At 42.7% G+C, this 20562-nt stretch overlaps 1 protein-coding gene across 3 annotated transcripts in view; it reads left to right on the plus strand.

Moving 5' to 3' along the window:
• The window catches only part of LOC118556033 (A-kinase anchor protein 6-like), a 96247-nt gene extending 75937 nt beyond the window's left edge, over nucleotides 1–20310 (plus strand). For all 3 annotated transcript variants that reach the window (XM_036131628.1, XM_036131629.1, XM_036131627.1), the window contains one exon: nucleotides 19737–20310. The gene's annotated coding sequence lies outside the window, so the exon portion shown is untranslated. The remainder of the gene's footprint in view (nucleotides 1–19736) is intronic.
• The last annotated feature ends 252 nt before the right edge of the window (nucleotides 20311–20562 follow it).

Here is a 20562-nt window from a genome sequence, read left to right on the forward strand (position 1 = left end):
TATCTATAGTTGTAATGAATGAGCAATGTTTACATGCCAGATTTGATTGTAAGTTGAAGCTTGTGACCTGATTCAATGCTACATTAATTTAACCTCTCTTAAGCTACATATGTAACTGTTGGCCATATTAGATATTTTAGATTTAGACTTCAACAAGCTCTTTTTTATTTCACTTGTATTAGGTAAAATAATTATATTTTTAGTAATATATATTTAGTAAAATATTTAAGTACTTTATAACTTTAAAAAATCATAAAAAATTTAGTTTAGCACATTTTTCAAAAATAAGAGTGGTAGTATAAACTAAATGAGGTTATCTATGTATTCTTCAAGTTTGGTGGCACTACAATGATCTATGGTGTAGTCATTGCTCATTGTATACTTATTCTAATAATAGAATAGGTGCCATTTGCCATTTAGCCTTTGGGAAATTCCTCAAAAAATTTAGTATTTTCAGATCCAATAAATGTGGTATGATATACATGAGATCAGATACATATGAAATTAATTTGATGATAATCCACCTCTCCTTGGTGATGCTGTTGAATATTTCTCTATGATTATTTTTTTCTGGTGTAGCAACTTGCAGACGGTCCCTCAGCATCTCCGGAGCAGCGAGCTCTGCATAGGGTCCAATGTAATTCTCCCAGCGTGGTGGGAGACTCGTTTTAAGGAAACTACAGTTGTAGCTCACTGTCTGCCTTGCTGTGGTTACAGAGAGGTGTCTGTTTTGTAGAATAAATCATCCGCAGATGACTTATTGATCCGGAAAAGCAAACTCTGTGAACATCTTTCTAACTTTACTGAAGTCGCAAACAGCTATTTCCGGGTCACGTAAACTGTGCCAATTAAATTTTAAAATCAAATTCTGCCTTGATGTCCGTTTTTCCATTTCGTGTTTCTGATCTGAGCTTAGAATTGAAATATGAAAAACCAATTCTTTTTTTCGTTTTTGGTTTAACCATAAGAAACAAAAAACAAAATAACTAGTCCATTTTTTATATTTTGTTTTTTGATTTGAAATTGAAAGTAGAAAGAACGAATGATACACGGATTCTGTCCGTTTTTCCATTTCATGTTTTTGATCTGAGCTTAGAATTGAAATATGAAAAACCAATCCTTTTTTCGTTTTTGGTTTAACCGTAAGAAACAAAAAACAACATAACCAGTCCATTTTTTATTTTTTGTTTTTTGATTTGCAATTGAAAATAGAATGAATGATACACGGATTCTACAGTCTAAATAATGCTGATAATTAGATCAATGACCCAACCATCATTGTCGTGGGTCGTTAGTATTTATTTCTTGGTGTAAGTGGAGTACTTGGTCACATGACTCATGATGAGACTGCTGATGTAATCTCTTTGATAAGTGTTGGAGGACCAAGCTGTACGCCCTGCGGATTTGGAAGTTCCAGTGACGGGTGGGTTGCTGAATTGCATCTGATTTAGAATGCGCCTAGGCGGATGGGCCTCCATGTGCTTAAAAACAGCAGTGCTCTAACTACAGGTTGCTCAAGTGCCAGCCACTACATTAGACAAAGACTCTTGGATAGATGTCAAAACATTTTCAGAAAAACTGAGCAAAAGTCTGGTTGGGTCCGATTTATGGCCCTCTGCTGTTGCGATGACCCAGTTAACTGAGATTTTGCATAGGCATAAATAACTTAGGCCTCATTCTCTTTTCAAAAATATTTATGTTTAACAAGACAATAAAGTCATGAACAAAAGGACCTATCCAACAAAATCTTTGTATGTGTTTTAGTGTATAACGTGGCCACCCTATGGATGCCTCGAGAGCTAAGTAAAACCTCCCGCCCTCATACTCACACAAATGTGCATCTGCACAGCCACACACACCCCTGAGGGCAGGACATGAGTCCAGGTGGAAGCTATGACAGCCTAACAGCTGTAGGTTACACACACACACACACACACACACACACACACATTCGTGTAAGACCTACGGAGTGAGGACCGAGTAAAAGCACTCACAAAGTGAGGACCGGTAGTTCTGAGCTACTTAGAAAGATAACGTTTTTATTTTCTGTCACCAGGTGTCACAGACACACAATACACCACTTCAGATTTTGCAAAAAAATTAAATTAAAATTAAATTACCAAAAAAGTTTTTTACCATCAGTGTGAGGACCGAAGAGTTCAACCAACTTTTTTGACATTTTAAGTAATTAAGAAGTAAATGTACTTAAGATTTGAAAACAAACATGTTTTTTACGTTTTACTGATTAATGCACTGAAGAATAATCCAATGCTGTACTAAAAATGAAAGCTTGAGGTTGTGTGGCTCTGATTTATTACCCCCTGATAAATTAAAAGTTTTAACAAAATAATCCATTGTACTTTGAATAATGTTTATTTTAGAAACAAAGCATTTTTTGTGGACATTAGCAGAGCCTAACAACTGTTGTTCCTAATCTGCAGCATGAATTCCTCTTGCACATTGCAGAATGCACATGCATGACTCTGATTGGATAATAGCTTGATGGGCCATCTGCAGGTTGTGAATGTTGCAAAGTTGAGGGTCGGGAAGGGGTCACTCAGTGGTTGCTGGCTCAGACTTAAGCCTGAGATATTTTCTGTAAAAACAGGCATGACTTTGCACTCATTTTTATTCTAGGGGCATATTGTTTAGGATTCTTTTTTAGTTTTTCTGTATGATTATTTTTAATTTAGTTGTCATTGGTATAAAAATATTTTTGTTTATATACAATAAACATGCTGTACTGCCCTAAAAAGCTCGATTTAATTAATTTATAGAAAAAGGTTTGTGTCATAATTTTAACCGAGGCTGTCATATATTTCATCATAACAGCAATTCCTCTTTACACATATTTTAAACAGCAAAGAAATCTACTGTTCAAAATGTTAAAACTCAGAAATCCAAAATTAAAATTATTACTTTACAGGAAGAAAACAAGATACACTATGATTTCTATGATTTCTTAAATATCTGCCCATAATAAGCATTAATTGGTCCCCAAGGTAATTTTATATAGGGCCTAAAGTGATACAGGCAAGATCTTTGAATGAAGTCATGAGGGAAAATCTGCCATTTTGTGAAACACTTGTTTTGCCTTCCTGCTGCAGGTGGGAGAGGTTTTGGCAGGAATGCATGGTACCATTTGTAGGGGAAGAGTTGATAAAGAGACTGACTCATGCATGACACTTTAACTATATCCTACAGCCTGCAGAACTGTCCATCACTGTTCTGCACTGACATACCAGAAATGGGATTGTGTTTGACACTGTTGTTAAGGCTAGGAAAACTGGATCTGGATGTGCGTGGTATTGTTGTGAAGAGCCTGATTAGATGAATAAAACAAGTTCTCCCCCTTTTTCATAACCCATTTTCAAGTGCCAGAACTCAAACCTAAAATGATGATTGAGGCCTTTGAGGCTTTCTATTAGGCATAGGCTGGAAGCAAATACTCTCTTTCATCAGAAGCTTAAAAGCAATCTTTTTCTGGGGCTGAGTAGAGGGCAGCATGCAAACAATTGGAGCATGCACAGAAAGTTGAATAGAGGTTCCCTCAGTGTCCGAGAGAGACTTTTGTCATCTAGTCTCTGAACCTGCTAGGACCAGGTTGGAGGCCCAGAAATGACCCACCCATAGTGTCACCAACCTATGGAAAGTGACATAAGATAATTTTTTGGTCAAAAGTTCAATTTTGGCCCAGATTTGGTGATGCTTTGTGACTGAAGGAGGCCAATCTGACTGCTGACCTTTTGTGACCTTTGAGGTTTTTCACTTTTTTGATGCACTTTTCAGTGGAGGATTTTGATTACTCTCACAGTGTAGCACCTCCTGGTAATGCGGAACACAACCCCGTTGGCGGCTAAGGACTGACATGTTTCTAAACCTAAGTAGCTGTAGGAAGGTTCCTGTGCTCCACTGATGCACCAGAAATGGGAGTGTGTTTGACCCGGCTGCTATGGCTAGGAAGATCCGATCTGGATGTCTGTGTTACAGTTTTTAAAAGCCAATTTAAACGAGACCTCCCTTTTCTCCATAACCTGTTGGCAAGTGCCAGAACTCAACCCTAACATGATGACTGAGGCCTTTGAGGCTTTCTATTAGGCATAGACTGGAAGCAAATACTCTCTTTTATCAAAAGTTTAAAAGTTATCCTTTTCTGGGGCTGAGTGGGGGCAGCAAGTGTACAATAGGAGCATGCACAGAAGGCTGAATAGGGGTTCCCTCAGTGTCAAAGAGGGATAAATTTGCCGTCTGTCCTCCGAACCTGTTAGGGCCCGGTTGGAGGCCCAGAAATTACCCACCCGTTCCCATAGTGCCACCAACCTGTAGCAAATGGCATTAGATCCCTTTTTGGTCAAAAGTTCAGTTTTGCCTAAGGTTTGGTGAGGCTTTTGTTACTGAAGGAGGCCAGTCTGACTGCTGACCCTTTGTGACCTTTCAGGTTTTTCCCCTTTTCGAGGCACTTCTCAGTGGAGGATTTTGATTAATCTCACAGTGTAGTGTCTCCTAGTAATGCAGAATACAACCGCATTAGCCATTAAGGACTTTCATGTTGCTAACCCTAAGTAGCTGTAGGAAGGTCATAGAAAGTTGGGCTCTGCCTACTTTGTAGAAGCTTTGAGGGGGAAGCTGCACAACAAATGCGGGCAACATTGGACAATGTGTCTCTGTGTCATGAGGTGTCAAAGGTCAATTTTTTGCCCATTCTTGCCCCTGCCACGCCCAGACAAAATGGTCCAGTGATACCAAACTCTCAGAATCTACTCAGGCTAATGCTCTGAACAGCATTTGTGAAAATCAGCCCTCTACGACAAACTCAACCAATTTTGTCAACCCTAAATGATACAAAAAGCAATTGTGCTGTGTGTGTGTGTGTGTGTGTGTGTGTGTGTGGGGGGGGGGGGTTATGGACGTCGGAGGCCATCATTTGTTATGTGCCATCCTCTATGAGTCCTTAAATATCCTCCCATAATACGCTTTAATTGGTTCACAAGGCCGTTTAAAATGGGGCATAAACTGGTACTAGCAGGAACTTTGAAAAGGGTAATTAGGGAAGATCCGCCATTTTGTGAAACACATTTTGCAAAAGGGGAAGAGCTGACCAAGAGACTGTTAGATGCATGATCTTGTAACTATATCCTACAGCTCGCACAATGGTCCATCGCTGTGCTCAATAGCCACACCAGGAATGGGAGTGTGTTGGACCCTGCTGCTGGGGCTAGGAGGATCCGATCTGGATGTGCGTGTTACAGTTGTCAAAAGCCTGATTAGACGATTAAAACGAGACCTCCCCTTTCTCCATAACCTGTTGGCAAGTGCAAGAACTCAACCCTAACATGACGACTGAGGCCTTTCAGGCTTTCTGTTAGGCATAGGTTGGAAGCAAATACTCTCTTTCATCAAAAGCTTAAAAGCTATCTTTTTCTGGGGCCGAGTGGAGGGCAGCAAGCGAACAATTGGAGCATGCACAGAAGGTTGAAAAGGGGTTCTCTCAATGTCCGAGAGAGACATTTGCCATCTAGCCTCTGAACCTGCTAGGACCGGGTTGGAGGCCAAAAAAGGCCAACCCAGAGCGTCACCAACCTATGGAAAGTGGCATTAAATAATTTTTTGGTCAAAAGTTTAGTTTTGGTCCAGATTTGGTGAGGCTTTGTTACTAAAGGAGGCCAACCTGACTGCTGACCTTTTGTGACCTTTGAAGTTTTTCCCCTTATTGATGCACTTTTTAGTTGAGGATTTTGATTAATCTCACAGTGTAGCATTTCCTGGTATTGCAGAACACAACCCCATTAGCGGTTAAGGACTGTCATGTAGCTAACCTGAAGTGGCTGTGGGAAGGTTCCTGTGCTCCACTGATACACCAGAAATGGGAGTGTGTTTGACCCGGCTGCTATGGCTAGGAAGCTCTGATCTGGATGTGCATGTTATAGTTGTGAAAAGCCTGATTAGACAATTAAAACAAGACCTCCCTTTCCTCCATAACTTGTTGGCAAGTGCCAGAACTTAACCCTAACATAAAATTAAACCTTGAGGTTGTGTGGTACTGATTTATTACCCCCTGATAATTTAATAATTTTAACAAAAGAATCCATTGTACATTGAATAATGTTTATTTTAGAAACAAATAATTTTTTGTAAACATTAGCAGAGCCTAACAACTGTTGTTCCTAATTTGCAGCATGAATTCCTCCTGCACATTGCAGAATCCACATGCATGACTCTGATTGGATAATAGCTTGATGGGCCATCTGCAGGTTGTGAATGTTGCAAAGTTGAGGGTCAGGGAGGGGTCACTCAGTGGTTGCTGGCTCTGACTTAAGTCTGAGATGTTTTCTTAAGTAAAAATAGCCATGACTTTGCACTGAGTTTTATTCTAGGGGCATAATGTTTAGGATCCTTTTTAGATTTTCTGTATGATTAATTTTAATTTTGTTATCATTGGTATAAAAATATTTTGTTTATATACAATAAACATGCTGTACTGTCCTAAAAAGCTCATTTTGATTAATTTATAGAAAAAGGTTTGTGTAATAATTTTAACTGAGGCTGTCATAGATTTCATCATAACAGCAATTTTTCTTTTCACATATTTTAAACAGCAAAGAAATCTACTGTCCAAAATGTTAAAACTCAGGAATCCAAAATTAAAATGTTTACTTTACGGGGAAAAAACAGCATACTCTATGATTTCTTAAATATCTTCCCATAATAAGCATTAATTGGTGCCCAAGGTCATTTGATAGGGCTTAAAGTGATACCAGCAAGATCTTAGAATGGAGTCATGACGGAAAATCCGCCATTTTGTGAAACACTTGTTTTGCCATCCTACTGCAGGTGGGGGAGGTTTTTGCAGGAATGCATGGTACCATTTGTAGGGGAAGAGTTGATAAAGAGACTGGCTCATGCATGACACTTTAACTATATCCTACAGCCTGCAGAACTGTCCATCGCTGTGCTACACTGACATACCGGAAATGGGAGTGTCTTTGACTCTGCTGCTAAGGCTAGGAAGATCTGATTTCGGTGTGCGTGGTATTGTTGTCAAAGCCTGATTAGACAAATAAAATGAGACCTCCCCTTTCTCCATAACCTGTTGGCAAGTGCCAGAACTTAACCCTATTATGACGATTGAGGCCTTTCAGACTTTCTATTAGGCATAGATTGGAAGCAAATACTCTCTTTCATCAAAAGCTTAAAAGCTATATTTTTCTGGGGCCGAGTGGAGGGCGGCAAGCAAACAATTGGAGCATGCACAGAAGGTTGAATAGGGGTTCCCTCAAATCAGATAGAGACATTTTCCATCTGGCCTCTGAACCTGCTAGGACCGGGTTGGAGGCCCAAAAATGACCCACCCATACCGTCACCAACCTATAGAAAGTGGCATTAAATTATTTTTTGGTCAAAAGTTCAGTTTTGGCCCAGATTTGGTGAGGCTTTGTGACTGAAGGAGACCAATCTCACAGCTGACCTTTTTGACCTTTAAAGTTTTCCCCCTATTTGAGGCACTTTTCAGTGGAGGATTTTGATTAATCTCACAGTGTAGCATCTCCTGGTATTGCGGAACACAACCCCATTAGCGGCTAAGGACTGTCATATAGCTAACCTGAAGTACCTGTAGGAAGGTTCCTGTGCTCCACAGATACACCAGAAATGGGAGTGTGTTTGACCCGGCTGCTATGGCTAGGAAGCTCTGATCTGGATGTGCATGTTATAGTTGTGAAAAGCCTGATTAGACGATTAAAACGATACCTCCCCTTCCTTCATAACCAGTTGGCAAGTGCCAGAACTCAACCCTAACATGACAACTGAGGCCTTCTATAAGGTATAGGCTGGAAGCAACAACTCATTTCCATCAGAAGCTTAAAAGCTATCTTTTTCTGCGGCTGAGTTGGGTGCAGCAATTGAACAATAGTAACATGCACAGAAATTTGAATAGGGTTTCCATCAATGTCAAAGACATCTGCTTCTGGCCTCTGAACCTGCCAGGAGCTGGTTGGAGGTTCCTTGCACCATAACTCTGGGCACCATAACGTCACCAACCTATAGAAAATGGGACTAGATCCCTTTGTGGTCAAAAGTTCAGTTTTGGCCCAGATTTGGTGATGCTTTGTGACTGAAGGAGGCCAATCTGACTGCTGACCTTTTGTGACCTTTGAAGTTTTCCCCCTATTTGAGGCACTTTTCAGTGGAGGATTTTGAATAATCTCACAGTGTAGCATCTCCTGGTATTGCGGAACACAACCCCATTAGCGGCTAAGGACTGTCATGTAGCTAACCTGAAGTACCTGTAGGAAGGTTCCTGTGCTCCACAGATACACCAGAAATGGGAGTGTGTTTGACCCGGCTGCTATGGCTAGGAAGGTCTGATCTGGATGTGTATGTTATTGTTGTGAAAAGCCTGATTAGACGATTAAAACGATACATCCCCTTCCTCCATAACCAGTTGGCAAGTGCCATAACTCAACCCTGACTTGACAACTGAGGCCTTCTATTAGGCATAGGCTGGAAGCAACAACTAATTTTCATCAAAAGCTTAAAAGCTATCTTTTTCTGTGGCTGAGTTGGGTGCAGCAATTAAACAATAGGAGCATGCACAGAAGTTTGAATAGGGTTTCCATCAATGTCAGAGACATCTGCTGTCTGGCCTCTGAACCTGCCAGGACCTTTTGTGACCTTTGAGGTTTTTCCTCCTGTTGAGGCACTTTCAGTGGAGGATTTTGATTCATCTCACAGTTTAGCATCTCCTGGTAATGCAGAATACAATCTTGTTCTTACCGTTTCTCAGTTCAAGTTTCAAAATTATACTGTCTTTTCCTGCTCAATGGTCCTCCAGAGAGTTCAGCATCCTTAATGAGCTGAGCTCTGCTTTAATCCTGTCACCAGCCCGTTAACCCCATCATCCCTGCTGTTACCAGTCTGTTTTCATGTCTACCTGTTGCCTGCTTCTCCAGGACTCTTCTGCCATCTACACATTGTTTAATTGTTTAATTAATTTTAATCTACACATAATTATATTACAAAAAATTTCAACATCATGTCTAGCTTGAATATCATGTTCCCTGTCTGGGCATTGAATAAGTCTGAAGGCATATAACCATTTTTATTTATGCATAAAGCCTGAAAATACATATTTGGTTGATACTGATTCAATCTATGTTTGCCTACACTATAAAAAATGTACTGCCTATATATTAAATAATAAACTGATCACTAAAAAGGCATTCAATCTGGTAAGATTTGGGGTGCAGCGCCAAAAGAACACCTATAGGGGGGAGCAAGTAGAGAACCAGTTTGGTGGAAACCTGAGTGCAGTTTCAGAACTATACACTAGAGGGACCTAGTGAGAAGAGAATTGTGAACCTTCAGACTCATTTTACATAAAAAATGAGGACCTTTATAAAAAAGACAGAGTAACATCTATATGGCTAGTAGAGCTCATTACTATATGAAAGAAAGTGAGGACCAGGAAAATGTCCTCACTTCCCAAAATTGACCTCACTTTGTTGGTTAAAAACTGGTGATGGTCCTCACTCTGACGCAAGAACAAACACACACACACACACACACACACACACACACCACACAGTTAAAGCAATCTTGAATGTAACTGATGATTTGCTCTGTAACCCAGACAGCAGAAGGTCTACAGCAAAACATCTACAGCAAATCACAGGACAGTGTTTGTAGTGTTTGGGTTTCATTACTGAATTGCATATAAAAAGGTCTTAAAATTAAGCAAAACAAATAATACTGTCATGATTTGTCTTAGATGAACCTGGACAGAGCACGCATACACAGAGCTTGTATAGAGAGTTTATTGTAAATTGAGGTTAGTGGATGCTGAGAACCAGAGTCAGTTACCAGATTGGAGTTGAAGGGTGCAGGAGCTGGCTGACTGGAACGGACCAGAGATGACAGACAGGATCGGTGGACTGCTGAAAACCCTGTGGTGCAGCACAAATTCAATTCAATTCAATTTTATTTATATAGTGCCAATTCACGAAACAAGTGAAATTCAATCACATTATACAGATTGGGTCAGATTATACAGATTGGTCCAAAAATTTCCTATATAAAGGGAACTAGTTGATTACATAAAGTCCCGACAAGCAGCATTCACTCCTGGAGAAGATGACAGACAGGATCTGGAGGTGGACTGCTGAAATCCCTGTGGTACATCATAAAGAGAGTTCCTTGGCCACAGGGGCTGCAGTAAGTCCACACTGAGCCTTAACAGAGCTCCTTGGACTCAGATGCTGCAGTAAAATCCCACAGGGCAACATAGAGAAATCCAGGAGGGCGCTGGGCTGCTGCGGAACCAGGGCTGCAGACGAGAGAGTAACAAGGATGGAGGAGCAGAGATCCAGCAGCACAGCATAACGGTACTTAACTTGGCAGATGAGGAGTAAGACGAGACAGACGAGAACGGGACTTGACAGGCTTGGTGAACGTGAAGCTGAAACGAACAGGACTTGACAGGCTTGGTGTAGAATTGACTGAAGCAAACTGCATTTGACATGCTTGGTGTGAGGAAGACTGCAGAAAAGCCGGCGACGAGGAACAAACTGAGGTGAGTTTTATAGTCAGGTGAGCAGGTGAGCCAGTCCATAGTTAATTGCAGCCTAACTGGTGTGCCTAATCAGGGCTGCACTGGAAGAGAAGGAGCCAGGAAGTGCTCAGGGTGCAGTCAGCAAGGCTGCATCATGACAAATACTTGAACATATTGACATTTCTCTGTACATTGTACAGAAACTTATTTGTATTTCGGCTATTCAAGAGATTACATCAGCAGCCTCATAATGAGCAAGTACTCTCACTCACAACAAGAAATAGCTTCTAACAACCCAGGACAGTGACGGCTGAGTCATTGATTTGCATCTGACTAAGAATGTGCCTAGGAGAATGGGCGTCGTGTCCTTTAAAAACAGCAGTGCACCAACTGCAGGTTGCTGAAGTGCGAGCCACCAGAATTGTCAAAGACCCCTGGATAGGTGTCGAAACGTTTTCAGAAAGAACTGTGCAAAAGTCCAGTTGGCTCCGATTTAATTTGAATTTGAATTGATATCTTTATTTCGAACATGCAGGAGAAAGTATATACAAATTAATAAAAAAAACAATAAAACAATGTTTAAAAACATTGGCGAGAAAACAATAAAAAAGGTACCCTTTTGTCCTGAGTTAATATACCTCTATTACATGTGCGAAAAGGAGTAGGAAGAAGTACAATTTATGTACTCCTACCCCTTTAATTCTTTTATTCTTCAATTTACAAATATTTATAATTATGTTGCTCTATATATATATATATATATATATATATATATATATATATATATATAATATATATATATATGTATGTATAATTATGTTGCTATATATATATATATATATATATATATATGTATGTGTGTATGTATGCATGTGTATACAGTATATATATATATACATATATATATATATATATATATATATATATATGTTAAGGTTAGACAGAACGGACCCACACGCAACCACTCTGAAATAGGTTTATTTTAATAAGGGCAGGAAAAGGATTAAACACAACGGGAATGCCGTAATCCGGAAATAGGGAGCGCTGGAACGGGGACGCTGAGCGGGAGGATTAACCCAGGTGACCAGGGAGCGACTGAACTAAAGACACCCCAGAGGAGGAAGGCACCGACCGGCGAACACCCAGCCGCGGAGTTGAGGATGAGCCGCAGTGGCAGCGTCTGGGAGGGGAGGATTGGTCGCGGACTCAGTATGGCTGAAGATCAGCAAGGGTGAGCAACTCGGAAAGAAAGGCAAACACAGAGAATGGGTTAGCACAAGGGAAAAACACCAGGGAAGTATTTTGCTTGATCACAAGGAGTCTTAGGAGATTCAGCGGCACCAGGACTAATGCAGCAGACCGATCCGGTGAAAGAGTGTTGAGAAAGGCCGGGTTTTTATCTTGAGCTTGATGAAGATGAAGACCAGGTGTGCAGGGTGGCAGAGGTGGTGGTAGGAGGAGCGATGGTTCCAGAACGCAGGGAGAGAGAGAGCCGTAGGGAGGGAAAGAGACACGAGGGGGACACACAGACCAAACAAAAACAGAAAATATTAGAACGAACTGAAGGAAAGCAGAACACTCACCCCCTGCTGAGCAGCCACCGTAACAGGACCCCCCCCTCAACGGACGCCACCTAGGTGGCCCACCCTGCTTGTTGGGGTGGGTTTTGTGGAAGTCCCGGATGAGGGTTTTGGTCCAGGGATCTGGGGAGGGCGGGAATGCAAGAGCGTTCTCTTGGCCCGTAGAACCGGCCCAGTCCACCAAATAACGGGTACACCCGGCCCCGGGACGGACATCCAGGAGACGAACGGACGGTGTAGGCTGGGTGTCCGTCAATCAGGCGTGGTGGGGGCTGAGTTGGTTCAGGGACAGAGTGGGGGCTGGACAGCAGCGGGCTTCACTGGGAAACATGGAACACTGGGGTGGATGCGGAAGTGGGGTGGTAGCTTCAGTTTTGACAGCAGTGGGTATAATGATTGCCTCTATAGGGTAAGGCCCGATGAAAACGGGGGGGAGAGCTTCTTGGAGGTGGTCTGGAGAGGCAGGTCCCTAGCTGATAGCCAGACCATCTGGCCCGGGCGGTAGTCAGGGGCCGGAGTACGGTGACGGTCGGCCAGACGGCGATTGCGTTCAGACGTGCGCTGCAATGCGGCCCGGGCTTCCCTCCATACCCAGCGGCAGCGACACAGTTGTGCTTGCACAGAGGGCACCGCAACTTCCTTCTCCAGCGAAGGGAACAGAGGTGGCTGAAACCCCATGGCGCAGGTGAATGGAGATAGCCCAGTAGCTGAGGAGACCTGGGAGTTGTGGGAGTTGTGGGAGGAAAGTAGACCAAGAGGTGGGGTTTTTAGCGGTCACACACCTCAACGCGGCCCCAAGGTCTTGATTGAGTCTCTCTGCCTGCCCGTTGCTTTGTGGATGGTGGCCAGACGACAGGCTGACAGAAACACTAAGGGCTCGGCAAAACTCCCTCCAGACCTGAGAAGTAAACTGGGGTCCACGGTCAGAAACTATGTCCAAGGGAATTCCGTGTAAACGAAAAACGTGGTTCACCAGCAGCTGTGCTGTTTCCAGTGAGGAGGGCAACTTGGGCAGGGAAACAAAATGGGCACATTTGGAAAAACGGTCCACGATGGTGAGGATGACTGTATGACTGTTGGAGGAGGGGAGTCCGGTGACGAAATCTAGGGCGATATAGGACCAGGGACGACCAGGGACAGGTAGTGGGTTAAGTAGGCCAGCAGGTGGTTGGTGGGAGGATTTTGCTCTTGCACAGGTCTGGCAGGCCACCACGAAGCTGTGACACTCCTTCTCCATTGACGGCCACCAAAAACGTTGTCGCAGCAGGAACAGCGTTCGTGCCATACCAGGGTGACAGGCAAATTTGCTGGCATGAGCCCACTGCAAGACTCGGGAACGGGCACTGGAGGGGACATACAGGCGGTTTGGGGGGGCCGTTGCCGGGATCCGGTTCAGTGGACTGAGCACGGCGCACCAGGGATTCCACCTCCCAGACGACTGAGGCGATGAGGCAAGTGGGGGGCAGGATGGGATCCGTGGAGTCCAAGGGGAGGTCTGGGGAGTGGATGCGGGACAGGGCGTCAGGTTTTATATTCTTCGATCCTGGGCGATAGGTGAGGGAAAAATTAAATCTAGAAAAGAACAGGGCCCAGCGAGCTTGGCGGGGATTGAGTCTCTTGGCCGTTTGGATGTAGGGTAGATTTTTATGGTCAGTCCAAATAACAAAGGGCTGCTCAGCGCCCTCCAGCCAGTGCCTCCACTCCACCAAAGCCAGCTTAACCGCCAGCAGCTACCGGTCTCCTATGCTATAATTTCTCTCGGCAGGGGAGAGGCGGCGAGAGAAATATGCGCAGGGATGCGTCTTGTTATCTACTGGGGAGCGCTGGGATAGAGTAGCTCCGACCCCGCAGTCCGAGGCGTCAACCTCGACTATAAATTGAGAGAGGGGTCGGGTGTAACGAGCATGGGTGTGGAGGTAAACATTTTCTTCAAGGTCTCGAATGCGGTGGCTGCTTCGGGAGACCAAACAAACGGAACTGACGCAGAGGTTAAACGGGTGAGAGGGGCCGCCACCGTGCTATAGTTACGTATGAACCGCCTATAGAAGTTGGAGAACCCAAGGAATCTCTGAAGTTGTTTAACCGAGGTGGGAGCGGGCCATTCCGCGACTGCGCGGATCTTCTCCGGGTCTGCTCGGAGATGGCCCTTCTCGATAACAAACCCGAGGAACGGCAGAGTCGGGGCGTGAAATTTGCATTTTTCCGCTTTGACATACAGACGATTTTCAAGAAGACGCTGGAGGACGAGACGAACATGTTCAAGGTGCTGGGCGGCATTCTCTGAGAAAATAAGGATGTCATCCAGGTAAACAAAACAAAGCGGTGTAGAAAATCGCGAAGGACATCATTAACTAAACACTGGAACACCGCTGGCGCGTTGGTCAGCCCAAAGGGCATGACCAAGTATTCATAATGGCCCAGCGGTGTATTGAATGCTGTTTTCCACTCATCACCGTGACGGATACGCACGAGATGGTAAGCGTTCCGCAGGTCTAATTTGGTGAAAATAGTGGATTTCGCAAGGGCGTCAAAAACAGAATCAAGGAGAGGGAGTGGATATTTGTTTTTATCGTAATGGCGTTTAAACCACGATAATCTATGCACGGGTGGAGGGATTTATCCTTTTTGGGCACAAAGAAAAACCCAGCAGCGAGAGGGGAAGAAGAGGGGTGGATTATACCGGCAGCTAGGGAATCATGAATGCACTGTTCCATCGATTCTCGTTTGGGGCGAGACAGATTATACAACCTTCCCGGGGGTAAGACGCACCCGGGAGGATATCGATCGCGCAGTCATATGGGCGGTGGTGGGGCAGAGAAAGAGCCAGGTCCTTGCTAAAGACCTGTGATAAATCATGATACTCCAGCAGTACACCGGTAAGGTCCACAGGGGGCGGTGGAGGGAAACTGAGATACCCGGGGAGCGAGCGGAGAGTAAACAAGACGCGTGACAAGCGGTGCTCCAGTTACGGACCACGCCGCTACTCCAGTCGATATTAGGATTGTTCTTAATCAACCACGGGAGTCCCAAGACCAAGGGAGCGTTTGGAGAGGAGATTAGGTGGAGCGAGGTAGTTTCACGGTGGTTTCCTGAGGTGACTAATGTTATGGCGGGTGCGGTGAGTGATCTCGTAGGAGGGATTCCCACTTAGGCTGGAAGCGCAGAGAGGGGCGTCTAGGCGAACAAATGGAATAGCGAGCTGACGGGCGACCTCTTTATCGAGGAAGCTCTCATCTGCGCCTGAATCTATTAGTGCGCCCAGCGGTTGGTCAATCCCTTCCCAAGAGAGAGTTGCATTTAATAATTTTCGGGGGGTCAGGGGAGAAAAACGGCTCGCTCAAATCCCCACTGCTGCGGGCGAGCCTACTCTTTTTGGGCGCTGCGGACAGGAGCGTAAATAAGGCCGCAGTATATACAGACACCCTCCAGGAAGCGATGCTCACGTTCGCGTGCTGACAGTTTAGCCCGACCCAACTGCATGGGCTCCTCAGGGGGGAGGCCGGAGCTCGGCACGGATCTTAACCCAGAGCGGGAGGATTAACCCAGGTGACCAGGGAGCGACTGACTAAAGAGACCCAGAGGAGGAAGGCACCGACCGGCGAACACCCAGCCGCGGAGTTGAGGATGAGCCGCAGTGGCAGCGTCCGGGAGGGGAGGATCGGTCGCGGACTCAGCTGGCTGAAGATCAGTAAGGTGAGCAACTCTGGAAACAAAGGCAAACACAGAGAATGGGTTAGCACAAGGGGAAAAACACCAGGGAAGTATTTTGCTTGATCGTGAGGAGTCTTAGGAGATTCAGCGGCACCAGGACTAATGCAGCAGACGATCCAGGGAAGAGTGTTGAGAAAGGCCGGTTTTTATCTTGAGCTTGATGAAGATGAAGACCAGTGTGCAGGTGGCAGAGGTGGTGGTAGGAGGAGCGATGGTTCCAGAACGCAGGGAGAGAGAGAGCCGTAGGGAGGGAAGAGACACGAGGGGGAACACAAGACCAAAACAAATAACAGAAAATATTAGAACGAACTGAAGGAAAGCAGAACACTCACCCCTGCTGAGCTGCCACCGTAACATATATATATATATGTGTGTGTATATATATATATATATACATAACTACCTACACATATACATACATATTATATATACACATATACCCTCATACATTTATACAAATAACAAAACAAAACACACAACAAAACTTTCTACCATACTTATCTATACCTTCTGAAAATAATTTCTTTGTACATTTTTTTTAAAAGGAATATGTTTGGGCATTGCTTTAGGTTCTCATTTAGTTTGTTCCACAATTTAACTCCACAAATTGATAAACATAATGTTTTCCTTGTAGTTCTACATCTATTAGTCTTAAAATGTCCCCTTCCCCTTAAATCGTACCCTCCCTCCCTTTCAGAGAACATCTTCTGTATATTACCAGGCAATAGGCTATGTCTTACTTTGAACATGAATACTACTGTTTATTCAATTAAATCATAATATTTAGTAATTTAGGTTTTAGAAATAATGAGTTTGTATGATCCCGAAATCCGGCGTTGTGAATGATTCTTATTGCTCTTTTTTGCATTATGACTAGTGGCTGTAGTGAGTGTTGATATGTGTTTCCCCAAACCTCTACATAATTCAATTCAATTCAATTTTATTTATATAGCGCCAATCATGAAAACATGTCATCTCAAGGCACTTTACAAAGTCAAGTTCAATCATATTATACAGATTGGGTCAGATTATACAGATTGGTCAAAAATTTCCTATATAAGGAACCAGTTGATTGCATCAAAGTCCCGACAAGCAGCATTCACTCCTGGGAACCGTAGAGCCACAGGAAGAGTCATCTGCATTGTACATGGCTTTGCTGCAATCCCTCATACTGAGCAAGCATGAAGCGACAGTGGGAAAAAAACCACCCATTAACGGGGAAAAAAACCTCCGGCAGAACCCGGCTCAGTATGAACGGTCATCTGCCTCGACCGACTGGGTTACAGAAGACAGAACAGAGACACAACAAGAGAAACAAAAAAGCACAGAAGCACACATTGATCTAGTAATCTGTTCTACATTAGATGGTAGTAGCAGGTGAGCCGTCTTCTCTGGATGATGTCACAGTTAACAGAACGCCAGACCAGGTGTACCTACTATGAAGAGAAAAGAGAGAGAACAGAAAGTTAAAGCAGAAATGACAACACATAATGCATAATTGAAGAACAGTAGAACTCAATATAGTGAGAAAATTAGATCCTGATATACTCCAGTACCTAAGCCTATAGCAGTAAAACTATAAAGGTAGCTGAGAGTAACAAAGTCACTAGTTATAATTTTTGTCAAAAAGAAAAGTTTTAAGCCTAGTCTTAAAAGTAGACAGGGTGTCTGCCTCACGGACCAAAACTGGGAGTTGGTTCCACAGGAGAGAGCCTGATAGCTAAAGGATCTGCCTCCCATTCTACTTTTAGAGACTCTAGGAACCACCAGCAGACCTGCGTCTAAGAGCGAAGTGCTCTGTTAGGAACATACGGGGTAATCAGAGCTCTGATATATGATGGAGCTTGATTATAGTAATTAGTAATTCAAATAAGGTAACAGTAATGAGCAGTATATGATGTGAATGGATTTGAGATCCAGAATGTGCTTAGCTCTTGCTAGGACTGAAATACCTCTGGACAGTTTGGTTTTGATGTATTGTATGTGAGGCTTCCAGCAAATCTTGTCATCTATGATCACTCCAAGACATTTATTTTCATGTACTCTTTCTATGTTAACCCCACTATCTGTATCTGTGCTTGATGCTTTGACTTACAGTTTCCGAATACCATGAATGTAGTTTTACTCAAATGTATTGATAACCTGTTTTATGTCAACAATTGTTTTATTTTCTGAATTCTTAAGTGATTGATTCCGAGTAGCTGTAAGCTGTCCCCTGATCCAAATATGTTTGTATCATCTGCAAATAATACAAAATTCAATACTTGAGATACCTTACAAATATCATTGATATATAATAAAAATAACTGTGGTCCCACCACTGACCCCTGGGGACACCACAAACAATGCCCAGACATTCAGACAATAATCTCCTATCTTCATAAATTGTTGTCTGTCTCTCAGATAACTACTTATCCAATTTAGAGCTACACCCCTGATCCCGATTCGTTCCAGTTTACTGATTAATATTTTGTGATTTATTGTATCAAATGCTTTTTTTAGATCAATGAAAACCCCAACTGCATATTTCTTTTTATCTGTGGAGTTTGTGATTTCTTCAATGAGTTCTGTTAGTGCTAGTGAGGTTGATCTATTTTTTCTAAATCCATATTGGCTATCAGTGAGTAGTTTATTTTTATCAATAAATTTCTCCAATCTGTTGTTAAATAATTTTTCTAAAAATTTTTAAAATTGTGACAGTAGAGAGACAGGCCTGTAATTTGTGAAGTGGTGTTTAGTTCCAGTTTTATTTATTTAAGCGTCTTGGCTGTTGCGATAACCCGGATGACTGAGAATTTGCACAGGCTTATTTAAATTGAGCATTACAAATTCAAAAAAAATATGTATGCATGTGTATTATATTACTGAAAGTATTTGCTAACCCACCCAAATCATTAAATGGAAGTGTTTAGATTACTTTAGTGATAACAGCAGTATTATATTGATACAGGGGTAGACTGTGCTTCTACAAACCTTTGTGGGAATGATGAGCACTATGGGTCCCTGAGCAAGATTCAGAGCCCCAGATGTTGTAGAGTGGCAGCCCACTGCTCCCTAAGGGATGAGTTAAATACAGTGGACAAATTGTATTTTTTAAAATTTACAGTGGAAATAATAAATAAGGATTATTGTTATTATTATTATTATTATTATTATTTTATTATATTATTATATTATTATTATTATTATGTTATAATTATGCAAACGTTTGTGAAAGACTGCACTAATACAATATGAAGCATTTGGATGAAATGGTCACCACCAGAGGACTGTCTGCGAATTCAGTCGATGAGTCTGGATTTGGCAGTTACCAGAAACCCCTTTCCTGACTGTTTTGTGTCAAATGGATTGGAAGTTTTTTGCAGAGGAACTATGATGTAGAGCACCACAAACTCCCTGAAACTAAGGTTTCGGTAACAGGTACCCCTTTATGAGTCAGCATGTCAATACATTTTGACCAATTTCAACTTTGTGAAAGTTTGGTGTGGAGAGACTTGTCTGACCTACACAAATACTTACTTTCAACCTGAGAGAACATATTTGGAATGAATTAGAGCAGAGACTTGTCCAACTTCAGTGTTAAAATGTGTTTTTGGAAGAATGGTTAAAATGCAACATCACAATGAAACATCCTCTTAAATCTTGTCATAATCCAAAAGTGATGGAGCTGTTATTGCCACAAAAGGGATGGGCTGACATTTTAAACCCCCTGAATTAAAAATGGGATGTCACACGAGTACACACGTGTGTGAGGCAGATGAGTTTATACTTTTGGCAGTGTAGTGTATGTTTCATATACAATATTTAGAAATTGAAAGTGGACTGTATTGAAAAATTATACGTAGAAATATATGTATTGTTTTCAAAAATTAAAGAAACATTCTTTATATTTTCATCAGAGACCATCTGCGTTGGGTGGAAGAATTTCCAGGATCCAGCACTAAGGAGGTGTCTCTATCCACTCACCCCTGTCTCAGCGTGTTCTGAGTCTCATCTCCCTATTGCAGCCTTTCACCTGTGTGATCTTCGTCTCTGAACTGTTGTCTTGAAGTTTGTCATTACCCCGATGAGTCAATTAATTTGTGATTTGAAGCTGTTTTAAAGCGTTTTCCTGGGGATATTTCAAGGTTTACCGAGGTCTTGCTTGAATGTAGAATTTAAATGCATGTATACGTAGTAAAAGGTAATGTGATCTATAAAGGGTTTAAGTCAGTGGTCTCAAACTCAAATCCTCAATGGCCAGTGTTCTGCAATTTTAGATGTGTCCTTTGCCCCACACATCTGAATCAAATAGCTAACGTACCCCACTAGCATGCAGTCAAGCTTTGCAGAGTTCTGCTAATTAGGTCATATTAAGCTGTGTGCCAGAATCTGTAGGATGAGTTTTCGTATAAACTGTCAGGGGTCTTGGTGATATCAGAGTAAATTGGGCAAAAGTCTGGGCTATTTCTGCCCTGCGATGGACTGGTGACCTGTCCATTTTATACCCTGCCTCTCGCCCATTGACAGCTGGAGATCGGCACCGGCACCCCTCACGAACTCAGCAGGGATAAGCGTGTTAGAAAATGAATGATGGATGGTCTGGGCTATTTCCATTCCCTTGTCATCAAGATCTTTGCCAACCAGCACCAGAAAAAATGCTATTATTGGGCTTTCTTTGTCTGGAAACAAATGCTTACAACCTTTATTACGGCACACCATGATGAAGTGGTTGAACGTGCTCAG

The sequence above is a fragment of the Fundulus heteroclitus genome, unplaced genomic scaffold (genome assembly GCF_011125445.2).
Source record: "Fundulus heteroclitus isolate FHET01 unplaced genomic scaffold, MU-UCD_Fhet_4.1 scaffold_447, whole genome shotgun sequence".
In the NCBI taxonomy this organism is placed as follows: Eukaryota; Metazoa; Chordata; class Actinopteri; order Cyprinodontiformes; family Fundulidae; genus Fundulus; species Fundulus heteroclitus.